Source organism: Hemiscyllium ocellatum, chromosome 28 (assembly GCF_020745735.1).
Source record: "Hemiscyllium ocellatum isolate sHemOce1 chromosome 28, sHemOce1.pat.X.cur, whole genome shotgun sequence".
Taxonomy (NCBI): Eukaryota; Metazoa; Chordata; class Chondrichthyes; order Orectolobiformes; family Hemiscylliidae; genus Hemiscyllium; species Hemiscyllium ocellatum.
In genome coordinates this window covers 56,921,162-56,936,951 of record NC_083428.1, presented here as the reverse complement: position 1 = coordinate 56,936,951, position 15,790 = coordinate 56,921,162, and positions in this window count along the sequence as shown.

Sequence of the window (15,790 nt, the reverse complement as noted above, 5' to 3'; positions counted from 1 at the left end):
CTCAGGAAGGATGTACTAGCCCTGGAGAATTTTCCGATAAGATTCACAAAAGTAGTCCGAGAATTGAAAAACTTAACATATGAAGAACATCTGAGGGCTCTGGGTCTATTTTGGATGGAGTTCAGAAGGATGTTAGGAGATCTAATTGAAACTTACAGAATATTGAATGACCTGGACAGGGTGCATTTTGGGAAGATATTTCCAATGGAGGGGAGACTAGGGCCCGAGGGGACAGAGTAAAGAGAAGACCTTTTCAAACACAGAGAAAGACGAACTTCTTCAGCCAGAGAGTGGTGAATCTAGGGAATTCACTGCTACTGAAGGCTGTCGAGGCCAGGACATTGAGTATATTTAAGAGTAAGACAAATAGGTTCTTGATTGTAAAGGAGATGAAGGGTTACAGATAGAAATCGGAAGAATGGTGTTGAGAAGCTTAACAGCCATCATTGAATAGTGGAGCAGGCTCAATGGGCTGAATTGCCAAATTTCTGCTCCAATGTCTTCTGGTGGTATGGTTAATATTGGCTCTCTTCATTCCACATTGGAGATGTATCCTGGAATTTTATTTTCTTATGATTTATAAAGAGTAACATCCCAATACTGATGACTGGGAAATATCATGTTCCCTCCCTCCAGTCTCTGCAGCCATGTCCCCAATAATGTAATCACACTGAAATTGAAAACCAATGAATGTTACTTAATCACAGTTGATTGACATCAACAACATTAACAGCGCGACACTCACCTGCCCTCTCTGATCCTCGACTAACCATCTGAATTTTGTGTCACATCATATTCTCTGTTAATATATCCATGTCATTTGTCTATTATAACTCATGTTGTCGTAGGCACATTTGCCTGTCAGGTTATGGACTAGAAACGTTCTCTCCATATTTTACTGACATTATAATCACTGATCAGTAGTTACAGTTTGTATGTTTACATTTATAACCGGAGAAATTTGTTTATGTTCTGACAATCGTTTGACATTACTCCCACATCCAAGGCAGATTGAATGATTATACACAATCAATCTACCATCTCCAATATTCCTTCACTTGGCCACCCGCACGTATCCCAAGCTAAATGAATACATTTTAAAGGTTATTTTGAATTTTAATAAAATCAATATTGAACTCAAAGGGGTTAAATGGAGCTATTTGTTCAGTGACTGTGATTAATGTCAATCTCCGTGGATCCTAATTATCCCAGTGGAGAGTTTCCATCGTTGAAAGATAAATGGGCTCTTTTCAATGTGCTATCCCATAGTGTGAGTAGGAGCATCACTAACAGCACTAACAGGGATCAGCAGTTCGAGAGAGAGAGGGGGAGGAGAGATCAGAATCTGAGAACATTAGACAGGAGCGTTACAATAATTGTTCATAATCTGAGGACCATGAATTGGAATGTTCTAACAATGGATCAGAATCAGAATCTGAGAATATTAGACTGGAATGCTCCAACAATGGACAGGAGTTTATCCTCGGGTCTTTACTGGCTTTCTCAGCCTTGGATATCATTAGCATATCAGTTCCTGGATATCCTTTGGATTATTCAAGGTGGTTACTATCCCATCCTTGCAATAGTTGGTGTTCCTGGTCAGTCTTTACATTTGTCTACTAAACAGGGTTGAATTGAATTTCTGCTCATGATATCTAGATTTTGGAAAGTGCAAATCAATATCTTCAGTTCCAAACAAAACATTATTTCCTTATATACTATAACTATCAAACTAAGATTTATATATTACTCACTGATATGCGAGAAGGAACCAGACTCTTCTCAAACTCCATAATCTATTTTGCCCTTCACAGATTTACATCTCCAACTCCTCCCCACTCATCAATCCTGTCCAATACAACCCTCGTGATATCCCAGTCTCGACCTCAGTCTCAGTGCAATATCTGAATAAACCATTTGTGCCTTTGTTCAATCCGGATGCAACAGTTTCACGTTCCTTGTAATCACATGTATGTCACTAAATAATTGCTCTTGAGAATGTTTAACTTGTTCTCTGCACATAACGGAAGACAGTTTATGGTGGTCCAGCCATTGACTCAAAATCTAGAGCCAGAGAATAATGGTCTGCTGATATCGCATGACGGAAATTGGGGAGTTTAAAAGCAACCATTATCATTTGTTATGAAAACCAATCTGCTAACCTCAAGTACTTTGGGGAAGTCAATGTGTCATGCTTCCCTCGTCAGGTTTCCGTGAAACTTCTGTGATGAACACATGGAAGTACTGTACCTTTGAGAGAATGAAAAACCAACAATAACTACCTGACAGCACCAAGAGTTCTGAAAAAATAGATATAATGTAACATTCGGTCGAACAACCCGATTAGCTCATTGTCTCAAAACAAATTCAACTGTAACAAGTTTTAAATTATACCCCAAAATACCCATCTCCAACCAAGTTTTAATTTTTTATATTGACAATCGTAACAGCCAATGATACAATCCAACAGTTTGTCCGTATAAGACTATGGAAAATTGAACAGTTGAGAGGAGAACTGCCAAGCTACCAGCATGCAAAGACTGCTTGAAAAAATAGCTCTCATATAGGTACCTTTATTGATTAGTAACTGGTGAAGCAGAGTCCCCAAGAAGAAATGAAGACAGGAATATGGAGAAGAACCGAAAGCTTCCTGGTTGTGAGATAAGAAGTTTTGTTTTGTAAATCTTAATTAGGAGTTTTATCAGACTAGTATTGTGGAGGGGGAAGCTAAATGATAGGTTAGAGGAAGAAGTTGTAAATAGTCGTTCGTTTATTATTCTCTGTTATACTTTAAGAAGTAAAGTTGTTCATTTTTACTTTAAATAGATTTGGACTCTAGAATTATCACAGATTACAGCATGGAATAAATCTTTTCTCTGTTGCTGGTTTTAATTCAACAGGAAGACGTATCCTGTGTTGTAACACTATGAACCCATAGTTTTACTATTTATGGTACTGTGGAACAGCTGACCCAGCCACTCAGTTCAAGATCTGCATAAGATGCTGCCCTGACCAGGGCTTGGTACATCCTGTGAGAGAAGAATAAAGGTAAAGATAGCTCCCTTCCTCTGCCTGTTTTCAGTATTGCTACATCTCATTTCCATTCAGGTCCGTGATCATCCCCTATTTTAGGTGTATGCAGTCTCATTGCAATTCTCCCCAAGAGAGATGCACATCTCCACAGGTATCTCTGGTGCTGACTTTATTGATGCTGACGTACAGATCTAAGGCACTTATAAATTCCATGTCAGTCGTTGTGCATAGAGAAGGAATGGCTTTTTGTGGCACATGAAATAAATGGCGATGTCTAACTGAGAGAAAATATGTTTTTTGACAATCCCTGAGAGTGTTGTTGAGCAGTATTTGGGGTATTGTGGATAGACATTCTCTCAAGTTTCACCAGACTAATCCCTGGGATGTTGGCACTATGAGCAGTGAGTGAGTGAGAGAATAAGAGGTGATTGCATTGAACCTTCAGGGGGATGGACAATCACTCATGATGTTCTAAACAGACAATGATACAGTGATAAGTTCCATGGCTTTTTTAAAAACTCAGATTACATGATTCTCGATAGTTTAAGAGCCTCTGAGAACGTTCCACCCAACCACCCCCACTCCCTATTTCAACTGAGACAGAGAGAGAAAGAGAGGAGAAAGAGAGGAGAGATAGAGAGAGAGAGAGTGAGAGAGAGAGAGAGAGAGAGAGAGAGAGGCTCCGGCTTTTAAAAAACTCTCACAACATTAATACAGTTCAACTGGTGCGTGATCCTACAATGCATGTCACGTTATCCATATTCCCGACAGCAGCAACTATAGATTCATTATAAAAGAGTTAACTCTTTCCAGAATTACTGAGAGAAGGACAGTCTTTTTACACCACAGGAAAGAAACGGAGGTGTCTCAGCGGAAACAGAGTTATTGTGATCATCGCTGAGAGTGTTGTTGAAGCAGCGTTTGGAATATTGTGTACAGACTTTCTCTCCTTTATAAGGAATGATCGCCTTGCCACAGAGAGTGTGCAATGGAGTTTCACCAGGCTAATCCCTGGGATTATGGTACCATGCCGAGACACTGAAGATTAATCTCTGGCGTTGTGAGAGAATGAGAGGCGATTGCATTGAAACTTGAGGGGGAAGGACAGTCACTCACGATGTTCTAAATAGACACTGATACAGTGAAATATTCCATGGCTTCTTTTTTACTCGGGTTGCATGATTTTCGATAGTTTAAGAGCCTCTGAGAATATTCCCCTCACTCCATACCCAATCCCCGTGTCGCATGAGAGAGACAGAGGGCCAGTCGTTTAATAAACTCTCCCCACATTAATACAGTGCATTTGGTGTATGGTCCTGCACTGAAAGTCTCATTATCCGCAATCCCTACAGCAGCCACAATGCGTTCATGATAAAATAGTTAACTATTCCCACCAGATTCTGACATCCATGGAGACGGTGGATGTGTCTTCTCGGCGATGGAAGATGCCTCCTTGAGACTTGGCACAAATTATTTGGCTTCCCTCCTCATTGCCAGCAAACTATGTTAAAGCAGCACACGTTCTACAAACAATGCAACCATGATTAACATTATGGAGTCCTCTATCAGTGCAGTCTCGGTTTCATTGGTTTGTCATGTTAGAATATCAGTGACCCCCTCTTGTTCCTGTGTAACTGTCTCGGAGGGATGAATAGCCTCCTCCTGGTCTCATGGAACAGGTTTAAGGGTCTGATTGGGCTCTGCCTGTTCCTGTTTAACGGCTCGAACAGACCACTCTTCTTCCTGTGTAACAGGCAGGAGTATTGAATGTGCTGTCACTCTTCCTGTTCCTGAATGTTAGCCCATACCCGTGTGTAACCAGCTGGAGATGCTGAATTAGCTTTTTTAACTGTGGAAATGTGCCGTGTCTGGCCGTGCTCTTACATAAATGTTACCGACACTTGAGCAGCACAAACCGGAATGCTGTCCGGGTCTTGCTGCACATGGACACAGAATGGTTCAGGAGCTGTTGGGGGACAAAATGTTCTGAACATTCTGTGATGTTCAGTCATCATTCCTACATCAGATCTTATGATGGGAAAATACATTGATGGACAAGCTGAAGATGTTTGTGTTGAGGAGGCTAACCTGAGGATCTCCTGCAGAGATGTACCGGGACTGAGAGGGTTGTTGACGATTGACCCCAAACCTCCTTATTTGTGTTCTGAAAGATCCCGTCCAGTGGGAAGGTTACATCTGATCCACATTGAGCTCAAATAAGTAGGTGGTCCCGTTGCCATCCTCAGACAAACGCAGCCTTGGTGTCAAAACCATTCGCTCTTTCCTGAGTCCCTGTGTTCAACCCTTGTTCATATCAACAGGTGTTGGTGTATGTGTAGGGAGGGCTTTTCTCTCACAGAAGGTAATCACTGTCAGGAATGATCTGGGCTATAGAGCTAGGGGAGCTATATCACTGAAAGCATTTAAGGAGGTGGTAGATGGATTTTTGACTTGTCAGAGAGCTAAGGGGTGAAGAATTGGGCATTAAAGAGGAGTTAATGTCAACAGTAGATCAGCAATGACGTTATACAATGGCTTGATCATTCGAATTATCTGATCCTGTTCCTTTTGTCCTCATATTCAGTAATTGCAAAGTTAATGGCTTTAATCTTCCTGAATGTTATTTTATTAAACGTTGCAATCAGAGAGAGTAAGGTATTTTGTGAGTCATCTCGAGTTGAGGTATGGGGACTGTATTCACCGTGAATCTGGGTCTATAATATCACCAACAAATGAACCACAAGTTGCAGAGAGGAACCACGATGTAAAGAGCCTAGAGATGTCTTTCAAACCAAATAATATTTTCCAACAGACACCAAACCATGTACGATAGTCTTGAGGGACTGAATGAGATTCTATGTTACTGTTGAGCAGGTATTTGGAGCAAGTGGCCTCGATCTGTTCCTTGCTGGAGCTGTGAGGAGCTGAATAGAACATAGCAACACAGGACTGAGCAGCAGGAGTGGGCCATTAACGATTTTGTCACCACTCATGTGGTTTTGGTCTCAGCAGCACGTTTCTGTCTTTTTATCATTTTACTACATACAAAAACAACTTTGAATAAATGCAAACATCCAGGCACCACAATCCTCTGGGGAAGGGAATTTCCACTTGAACAGCCCTTTGAGAATTTCTCATTTGTGTTCCAACAAATGTTGGAGGGTCACTATGTCCTTTTCCAGTCCCACTCCTCCACTGGTTACACCCATCTTAAATGCAGCCAATTTAGTGATGTGGCCAATGACATAGGTCGCAAAGTAGGCCATTTTCTAGAAAAATGTGTGAAACAGAAAGTTGAACTCATCACAAATCGTAAAATGATAGAGTGCTCTAAATGTTATTCTACCTTTGAAGTTGTACTGCTCACACAAGTTACTGGGAGTGAGATTTATTTCTGGAACATTAGGATTTGGCTGAATTCCCTTTGTTTCAGGCAATGGAGAGATTCCAGTGAATCCTCACCAGGAATCCTTCACAAGTCGTAAAGATGACGCAAGGATTTTATGATCTCACACTTTGCTATGGGGCGGAACAAAGTAAGAGAGAGGGATCAATCGACTGCTGCCTCTCAGACAGGGAACATTTTTAACTCTCTCTGTGTTGGAGCATGCAATTTTGTCACTGAACACCAAACTGAACCATGTGCGATCTCCTGGAACATTCTCTGGAAAACCTGATTATGGATTAAATGCAGGTGTGTCATTGCTCTTGTTGTACACAATTCCTTCCAATCGCAAACAAATGTTCCCACTTTATAATTTGAAGACATGCTTACATGTGTCTGTGTAATTTGTAAATATTGGTAGGTGTCTTCATAGTATGTGTGTTAATATCAATGCATCTTTTTCTTAAAGTTTATTCTCTAGCTTTAGTCTCCCTGACAGGAGATAATATGCATCCAGCTGATACACTTTTCAGAAAGTCATGGATGGTTCAATACTATTTCTCAGCTAAGATCAAAACTGCTAATCCCCCATAACAAGAGGCCGACATTCCAGGAATGAGTAAAGGGAAACCTCTTTGAAAATCTTCGAAAATAATTATATCTTTTTATTTTAGTGTTAGGGGATCAATCCTGCACACAGTACATCAGGTGTGGTCTCAGCAATGCCCTTTACAGATGCAGTAAAACATTCCTGCAATTAAACCTGATACCTTTTGCCAAAAACAGCATCATTTCACTTACCTTCCAAATCACTTGCTCCATCCTACTTCATATGGTTCATGTCGCAAGAACATGGAAACCTCCTGTATCACAGAGTTCAGCAATCTCTCTCCATTTAAATTATTTACAATTGTTTCAACCTTCATGCCAAAATTGACAACTTACATTGTTAGTTATGCTGAAGGTTTGCTCACTAACCTTCCCTGCCTGTATCACATTGCAGACTCACTATCTCCATTTGACGACACATTGAATGACCATCTTAGTGTACGAGCTAATTGAGCTCCAAGCCATTCCCTCTCCTTCCTCCAGGTCTTTGATACAGTTTGTTACTCATTGATGATCCCACAGTTATCCCTGAGGAACTCCATCAGTTACAGTTTTGCAACCTGAAAATAAACATTTATCTCTATTCTCTATTTCCTGTTAGCAACAGCTTCACTGTTCCTGTGTAGCGGCTCAGGTGGGTTGAATGGCCTCCTCCTGGACTGTTTAGTGTACTTCATTCTATATTCCTGTGTAATTCCTTAGAGGGGCAGAATGGTCTTCTCCTGTGTCATTGTAACGATCCTGTCTGACTGAATAGAGTTTTCCCCAACCCTGTAACAGCATCGAGGAGTGGATTGAGGGAACAACACATGGGATAGGGGAAGAAGTTGCCTATTCGGCTTTTCCATTCAGAATGTTCATGGCTAATCCGAGTGTGTCTGACCATCCATTTCCTGTCTGTTCCCAATAAACACTGACCCTTCTATCCAGTAAAGATCAGTCGAGCTCAGCCTTGAGTATCTTCAATAACCGAGTCTTCACTGCTCCCTGAGGATGAGAACACCACAGCAGCACAACACTAAAGTGAAAGGGACGTCCTTATTTCATTGTCGGATTGTTATTTTAAAACTGTGTTAACTGAACATCAAATCACCACCTCTTTTCAGACATATGGACAGAATAAGTAGGAATAATTTGGAACATAATCCATTCCGGACTCCAAACCTTCCCCACATTCCCACTGCCCCTTCCCAATCAAATATGTATCGCACCCAGCCTCTGCTGCTGTCTCAGGAAGAGAATGCCTGACAGCATAATACCGCAGGAGCATTAAGGAAATGAGCAGATTGAGGCCATTCAGCTTATTGAGTCGGAACTTCCGTTCAATAATTTCTTATTTGTACATGACCTCATTCTTCTGTCTTCTATCTAGAATCCTTGATCTCCTTACAAATCAAAAACATATTGAATTGTGTCTTAATGACACTAGTGTCTGTGCCTCTGTGTATCTGTATGTGAGTAAGTGTTTGTGCGTGTGTGTGTGTGCGTGTGTGTGTGTGTGTGTGAGTGTGTGTCTGTGCCTCAGTTTGTGTCTGTATGTGTGTGTGTACCTGTGTTTTTGTGTGTCTGTGTCCATATGCTTGTTATCTGTGTGTTTACGGTCTACATCAGTCTGTCTGTGTTTCAGCCTGTGTTTCGATCTGTATTTATGTCCATTTGTATGTGACTGCATATATATTTGTGTGTTTATACGTGTATGTATACCTCTCTCCTGGTAAGTATTGTGTGTGTTCATCTATATATTTCTGTGTCTGCATCTCTGTGCAGGGAGGTATCTGTGTATTTTTTTTTTTGCAAGTGTAAGGACTGTTGTTGGAACTGTCAGTGGGTTTAAATTGAGAATCGTCTTTCACTGAACATTGATCCTTAACTGGTCAGTAGGACGTGGATGTTTCAGACTCTCCACACGAAGCGTCCTGGTCCTCTCCAGCTCTTCAAGAGTTCTCCGCACATGGAGGGTGGAGGGGAGTGAGGTAACGCATATCGGGCAATCCACTAAACGGCTTGGTCCTTTCTATCCTATTCAGGCTGTTTCTCCTCGAATGGGAGAAAGGGATGGAGGGACAGTGGGACTGGGTAACCCGACTGTTTGTGTTGGCGTAGGTGGGGGGAGTTGTGAGGTATCTGGAATGGGTCAGTCGACAGTTTTGAATCCATATAGTATGATTAGTTGCTGAATTCAATAGTGAGAGCGGTAGTGCCTGAGCCTTATTTGGAGACAGAGCATGAACCTTGTTCGGGATTAGATGCCATAACAGATATACAGTGAGTGTGAGGGAGCAGAGAGTATATGGTAACTCTTATCCTAACAGAGTGAGGAGGATATTGTTGTTTGTCCAGTATTGTGGGCCATTTCTTCATATCATCTCAGCGTCGAGGTAAGCATCCCTGAATGTCTTGTCCAAGTCGGTCACTAATAACGACACAGACCTGTCCCTCAGCTTCCACAGAATCAGTTTCGGTAGAGTTTACAGATGGCAAGGAGAAGCAAATATTGGTGTGTTATATATCAAAACCAAAACGGTAGCAGAAAATCTGAGCATCATATGCTCCTGAAATGAGATAGGCAAGTATTGTGGATACCGCAGTCTTATTGAATGGTCTCAAGTTGTATCTAAGCTGTGTTAACTATGACACAGCTGTGAAAAATAAGTTCGGTAAGTGTATATGAGGTGGGTTGAAGTGTACGTTGTGAAGCAAAGTAGAGAGCAGGTTATTTTGAATCTAATGTTGTATGGTCAGAATGGCGAATTATTAACCTTGGTCTGAAGCAGCTTTTAAGGGATAATGGCATATATAAGATGCATTTTCCAAGGTGTCTGTATACAATATAGAATGCTTGAATATTCTAGATAAACATCATGGAAGACTGGAGGCTAGAGTGTCAAGATATTTTCAGTGAATTTGGAAAGTACAATGTAGCATTCAGTGGTAAGCAATGGTTGTTAGAGCCATAGAGTCTAACAGCACGGAGACAGGCCCACCAGACCAAACTGGTCCATTCCGACCAAAATGTCCATCCACGCTGACCCCATTTCCCTGCCATTGCCCTGTATCCTTCTAATCCTTTCCTATCCGTGTGTTTGTTCAAATGCCTTTTAAATTTTGTTAATGTATCTGCCTCAACCACTTCTCATTCCATATGCGTAAAAGTTCCTGTGTTAAAAAGGCTCCCTTTAATTCTGTCTCCTCTAATCTTAAACTGATGCCCTCTAGTCTGTGATTACCCAACTCTGGGAAAAATGACTGTATGCATTCACTCTATCCATGCCTGTCATGATCTTATAAACCTCAATATGATCCTCCCTCAGTGTCATGCACACAAAAGTAACAAATCATAGCTTGTCCAACCTCTTTCTATAACTCAGACCATTGAGACCTTGGCAACATCCTTGTAATTTTTTTCTGCACTCTTTCCGGTTTAATAACGTCCTTCTAATAGCAAAGTAAACAAAACTGATCATAACACTACCAATATGGCCTCACCAGCATCCTGTATAACTGCAACATAGCTCCCTAATTTCGATCCTCAGTGATATAAACCGATTAAGGCCAGTGTGCCAAAAGCTTTCTTCACTGTCTATCTCTGAATCAACTTCCAGAGAATTGTGCACCTGAATTCCAGGGTCCTTCTGTTCCTCTACACTCCTTAGGACCCAACCAATCACCACGAAACTCCAACCTTGATTTGACTTTCTAAAATGCAAGACCTTACACTGATCAATATTAAAATCCATTTACCATTTCTCAGCCCACTTCCCCAGCTGATCAAGATATTGCTGTAATTTCTGAAACTTCTGATAACCTTCCTCACTCTCCACGATGCCGCCTGTTTTATTGCCGTCTTCAAACTTACAAATCATGCCTGTAGATTCTCATGTAAATCATTGATATATGTAATATGTAGTGGTCCTAGCATCAACCCCTAAGGCATTCCACTATTCACATGCCTCCAGTCTGACCAGCATGTTTCCATTATTAATCTCTGCTTCCTACCATCAAGGCAATGTTGTACCTAATTTGCCAGCTCCCCCTCAATTCCATGCGATCTAACCTTCCAGACCGGCGTACCATATGGAACCTTATTGAAGGCCTTACTAGAATCCATCTAGACGACGTATACCGCCCGGACCTCCTCAATGTTGCTGGTCACTTTATCAAAGAACTCCAACAAAATTGTCAGTCATGATCTCCCTTACACAAACTCCCGTACTGAATTTGATGAAGGGCTTTTGCCCGAAACATCGATTTTCCTGCTGCTCGGATGCTGCCTGACCTGCTCTGTTTTTCCAGCACCATTCTAATCTTACTCCGCAACAAACCCTGTCTTTCGAAGTGCATGGATATCCAATCTCTCCGAATCTTCGAAAAAAACCTACCCACTAGCTTTTAGGATTACTGGTCTTTAGTTCGCAGGTTTATCTTTGCAGCATTTCTTGGGAACGGGCTCAGCATCCCCTATGCTCCAGTTGTCCACGACCTCAATCCTTGGCCAGTGATGATATAAAAGAGCCAAGCAGTGCTCCCTCAATTTCTTCTCTGTCCTCCCAACCTCCTGCGGTGTTCCTGAATATAACTGGTCAGGACCAGGAGGATTTAGAAATACTGCAAAGTCTGAAACATACGTCTATTTATTTCAGGTACAAACACCAAAGAGTGAGGAAGTGACTCAATGATGGTTAACATAACAAATTAGAAAATATGATAATCATAGGAAGTGACTTCAGAAGAATTCCAGCTGTTGTGGAAACCTGAGAATTCTCAGAAGTTAACGATCCCAAAAAGGAAGGCCATGAAACAGAAAAGGAAATCAAAAAGAGAAAATACATGCTAACAAACAGGAACACAAAGACTACATTAATCTGCGATCTACATTTCAAAGGAAACAAAATAAAAACAAAGTCAAATGTGAAAATTTGTAATCGGGAGAGGAGAGGTCATTGTGGAGAACAGGGAAATGGTCAAGAAAACAGCCATCTGTCTTCATGGAGGAAGATCCAAAAAATCAGCCAGTAATACCAAGTGATCATATCGGATTCCTGGAGCTAAAGACATAAAGTCAATTCATATCAGTAACCAGGTAGTACTTGAGCATGGAGCTGGATTGAGCACTGCTACGTCTGACGAAACAGATGTACTTCCTATCAAAATGTCGGAAATAAATCACCAATAGTAATATTAATTGCACTGTTGATGACTGTGTTTTATTTTCCTGTACATTCTGCAGAGACTGGAAACTATTGTGGATAAACGTGAATCAAGCACGATCGATGAATGGAAGTGATCCAAACAGCTACAAAGGGTAAAATACTAGTGTGGAGAACTGCAGACCAGTTAACTTGACATTTGTAGGGAAACTGTTAGAATCTATTACACAGGGTGACGTTTTTGCTATTTCAGAAATTAAAAGCAACAATGAAGAGAATCAGCATGCATTTCTGATAGAGAAATCATACTTGATAAACTTCGGAATTGTTCAAATTTGTTTCGTACAGTATAGATAATGGGGAATCAGTAGAAGTGGCATATATTGGATTTTCGGAAGGGTTCCTATAAGATCTCAGTGAGTTCGTAAATACAATGAATGTGAAGGGTATTTGGAGGAATATATGTAAGTGAAAAGTTAAAGTTTGTTTCGCCTCCATTTAAGAGAATCAGAACATTGATGTAAAGACATGTTGAATCAGTTTCACAGCGTGTTAATGGGGCTGTACCTGGAATATTGTGTACAGTTTTGGTGACCGAATCTCAGAAAGAATATACTGACCACAGAGGAAGTGCAATGGAAATTCTCCAGATTAATCCCTCAGATGGTGAGATTGCCGGATGAGGAAACTCGGGCTGTGTTCTCTGGAGATGTAAGCAATGAGAGGTGGGTCACAGTGAATTTAGAAAATTCACAAAACATATGACAAGTTGGAAATTAACAGAACGCTTCCCTCGCTGTCTATTCCACATTCAAGACAGACAATGGCAGGATCTGGGACAGGCCAGTTAAGACTGCAATAAGGTGGAAAATCCTCACTTGGAGGGGACTTACTAACACAGGGGCGTGGAAACCTACTGACAGGCAAGGTAAGTGAGAATCTCCAGATATTCTCCAAGTGTGTCCAGCGGAACAGAATAATCAGGGAACAGGTAGGATTCATTAGTGACTTGCCTAGTTGCAACCAAATCAAATTTAGTGGTTGGAGACAGACGGTGGTGGTAGAAGGCTGTTTGTGTGATTGGAGGCGAGTGTCCAATGGTGTACCTCGGGGATCAGTGCTGTGCCTCTTAATATTTCTGATTCGGAGGTGTTGGTGTTGGACTGGGGTGGTCAAAGCTAAAAATTGCATGACACCAGGTTATACTCCAAAAGATTTTGCGGCAGCACTAGCTTTCGAAGTGCTTCATCAAAGCGCACAATCTGATGAAGAAGCAGCGCTTCGAAAGTTCGTGCCTCCAAATAAACCTGTTGGACTATAAGCTGGTGTTTCCTGATTTTAAACCTTATCATAAAGGATGCAGCTGTGAATCTGGTAAGTGTTGGGGGGGGGGGGGTGACATGAGTAAGTTTGTGTTTGATACAAAGATTGGCTGGGTGGTTGGCAGTGAGGAGGAAGGCTTTATGTTACAGGAAGATACAGATGGAATGGTCAGATGGTCACATCAATGGCAGATGGAATGTAACCCTGATAAATATGAGGTGATGCACTTTGGAAGAAGGAACCAGGCAGGGGAGGACTAAATGAATGGCAGAACAAGAGGAAGCTCAGTGAGTGCTTCTCCACGTATCCCTGACTGTGGCTGGACAGGGTAACACACAATTTGAGAAAGCATACGGGAGCGTAAACGCAGCCTTCACACATCGAAGCATAGATTATAAGAGCTATGCAGAACGTTCGTTAGCCATGATGGAATACTGTGTGTAGTTCTGGGAGCTTAATTACAGGAAGGATGTGATTGCACTGGAGAGGGTGTAGAGGAGATTCACCAGGATATTTCCTTGGATGGAGCATATCAGCTTTGGAGAGAGGCAAGATAAGCTCGGGTTGTTTAGTTTGGAGCAGAGAAGACTAAGGGGGACGTGAATCAGGAGGATAATATTGCGAGGGACATGGACGGGGTGGACAGACACCAGTTGGCCCTTTTAGTCAAAGGGACACACTTTTGAAGTGACGGGTTTGAGGCTTAGTGAGAATTTGAGGACTGTTTTTCACCCAAAGTATGTTGGGGTCTGGGATGCACTTCGTGAGAGGGGAATTGTTACGGTAACCTCAAAACCATTAAAAAATACATGGTTGTGCACTTGAAATGCCATAAGATTCACCGCGACGAGTTTTGTGTTGGACAGTGGGGCTAATGTAGACCGTGCTGTATTTCTGACAGTGCAGAGTCTGTGCTTCTGCGATTGTATGGCTGTGAAAGGTCAATCATTCAGTAGCTTAAGATAGGAATTGATGGATTTCTGAAGAATATCTTATCAAAGTGTATATGAGTGAACTTGTAATATCTTCTGAAAATACGTCAATGACAAAATTAAGAGAAAAAGGTGCAGCTTCCTTACATTCTGTACCAGATAATTGAGGACATGGAAATAGAGGATTAATGGGGCAAATACTTCAGTTATGCCTTCACAATAAAAAAGCAAAAATAAAATTTCCTCGCAATTCTAGGGAACTTTAGTCTGCTGAGAAAAAGGGAATAGAATGAAATTAGCAACTAAAACGTTTTAGAGAAAATATTGGACTGAAATTAATGAACATAGACAAAGTCAACAGAGGTTTATGAAATAGGAATCAGATTTGAGAAAGTGGCTGTTAGCAAAATTATGGAGAAGGTATCAACGCAACACGATTGGAATCTCAGAAAGATTTTTGATAAAGCCCCAAGCCTTTTGTGCAAATTCGAATCCTGTGGGACTGGGGCTAATATATGGTCATGGTTTTAGAATGAGAGAGCTGGCAGGAAACAGTGAGTTGGAATAAAACCATGTTTTTGAATGGAAGGCTTGGAGGATATAACAAGGATCGAGATTTGGCATTCAGCTATTCCCAAAACACATCATATCTTTGGTTGAGGGGCTCAATTGCAATGGTCCCAAGTCTGCTAACAACACTAAACGATGTCAGCTTGTGAGTGGATGAGGAGGATGTAAAAAAAAGGCTCCAAGGTGATTGAGACAAGTGGAGTGACTGACCAAATATCTGGCAGATGGAGAGAAATGGCAGAGATGAGAGATTGTGTACTTTGATATGATCAATTGAATGGCAGCTTATCATTGGAAAAGGGTTTGGTTGAAAAATGTTGATCTATAAATGAACTTAAGCTGCATTTTTGTTTATTTCTGCACAGCCTTCCGAGTCCATGTAGGGCAGTGAGTTCTGAACACGGAAATCAATACTGGGAATAGCATTGGCACACTGTATACAGTGTACATAGACACACCAAGTGGGGAGCTGTAACATTGAAAAGAACCTGCATCTCCCTGTACACTAGTCACTGAAAGCAATATTGCATAAGCAGAAAGCAGGTAGGAAGATCAATGTTTTATTCACTTTCATTTCAGGGGTATTTAGAATACAGGAGTAAGGGTCATTCACTACAACTGTCCAGGGTCTTGGTGTAACCCCATCTCGAACATTGTGCAGTGTTGTGTGCAGTTTTGGTGTCCTTACCTAATAAAGGGCAAACCTGACATTAAGGGAGTGCAGTGAAGGATGACCAGACTGATCACTGGGATGACAGGTTAGTTGTTGGAGCAGAGTTTGGGGTGACTGG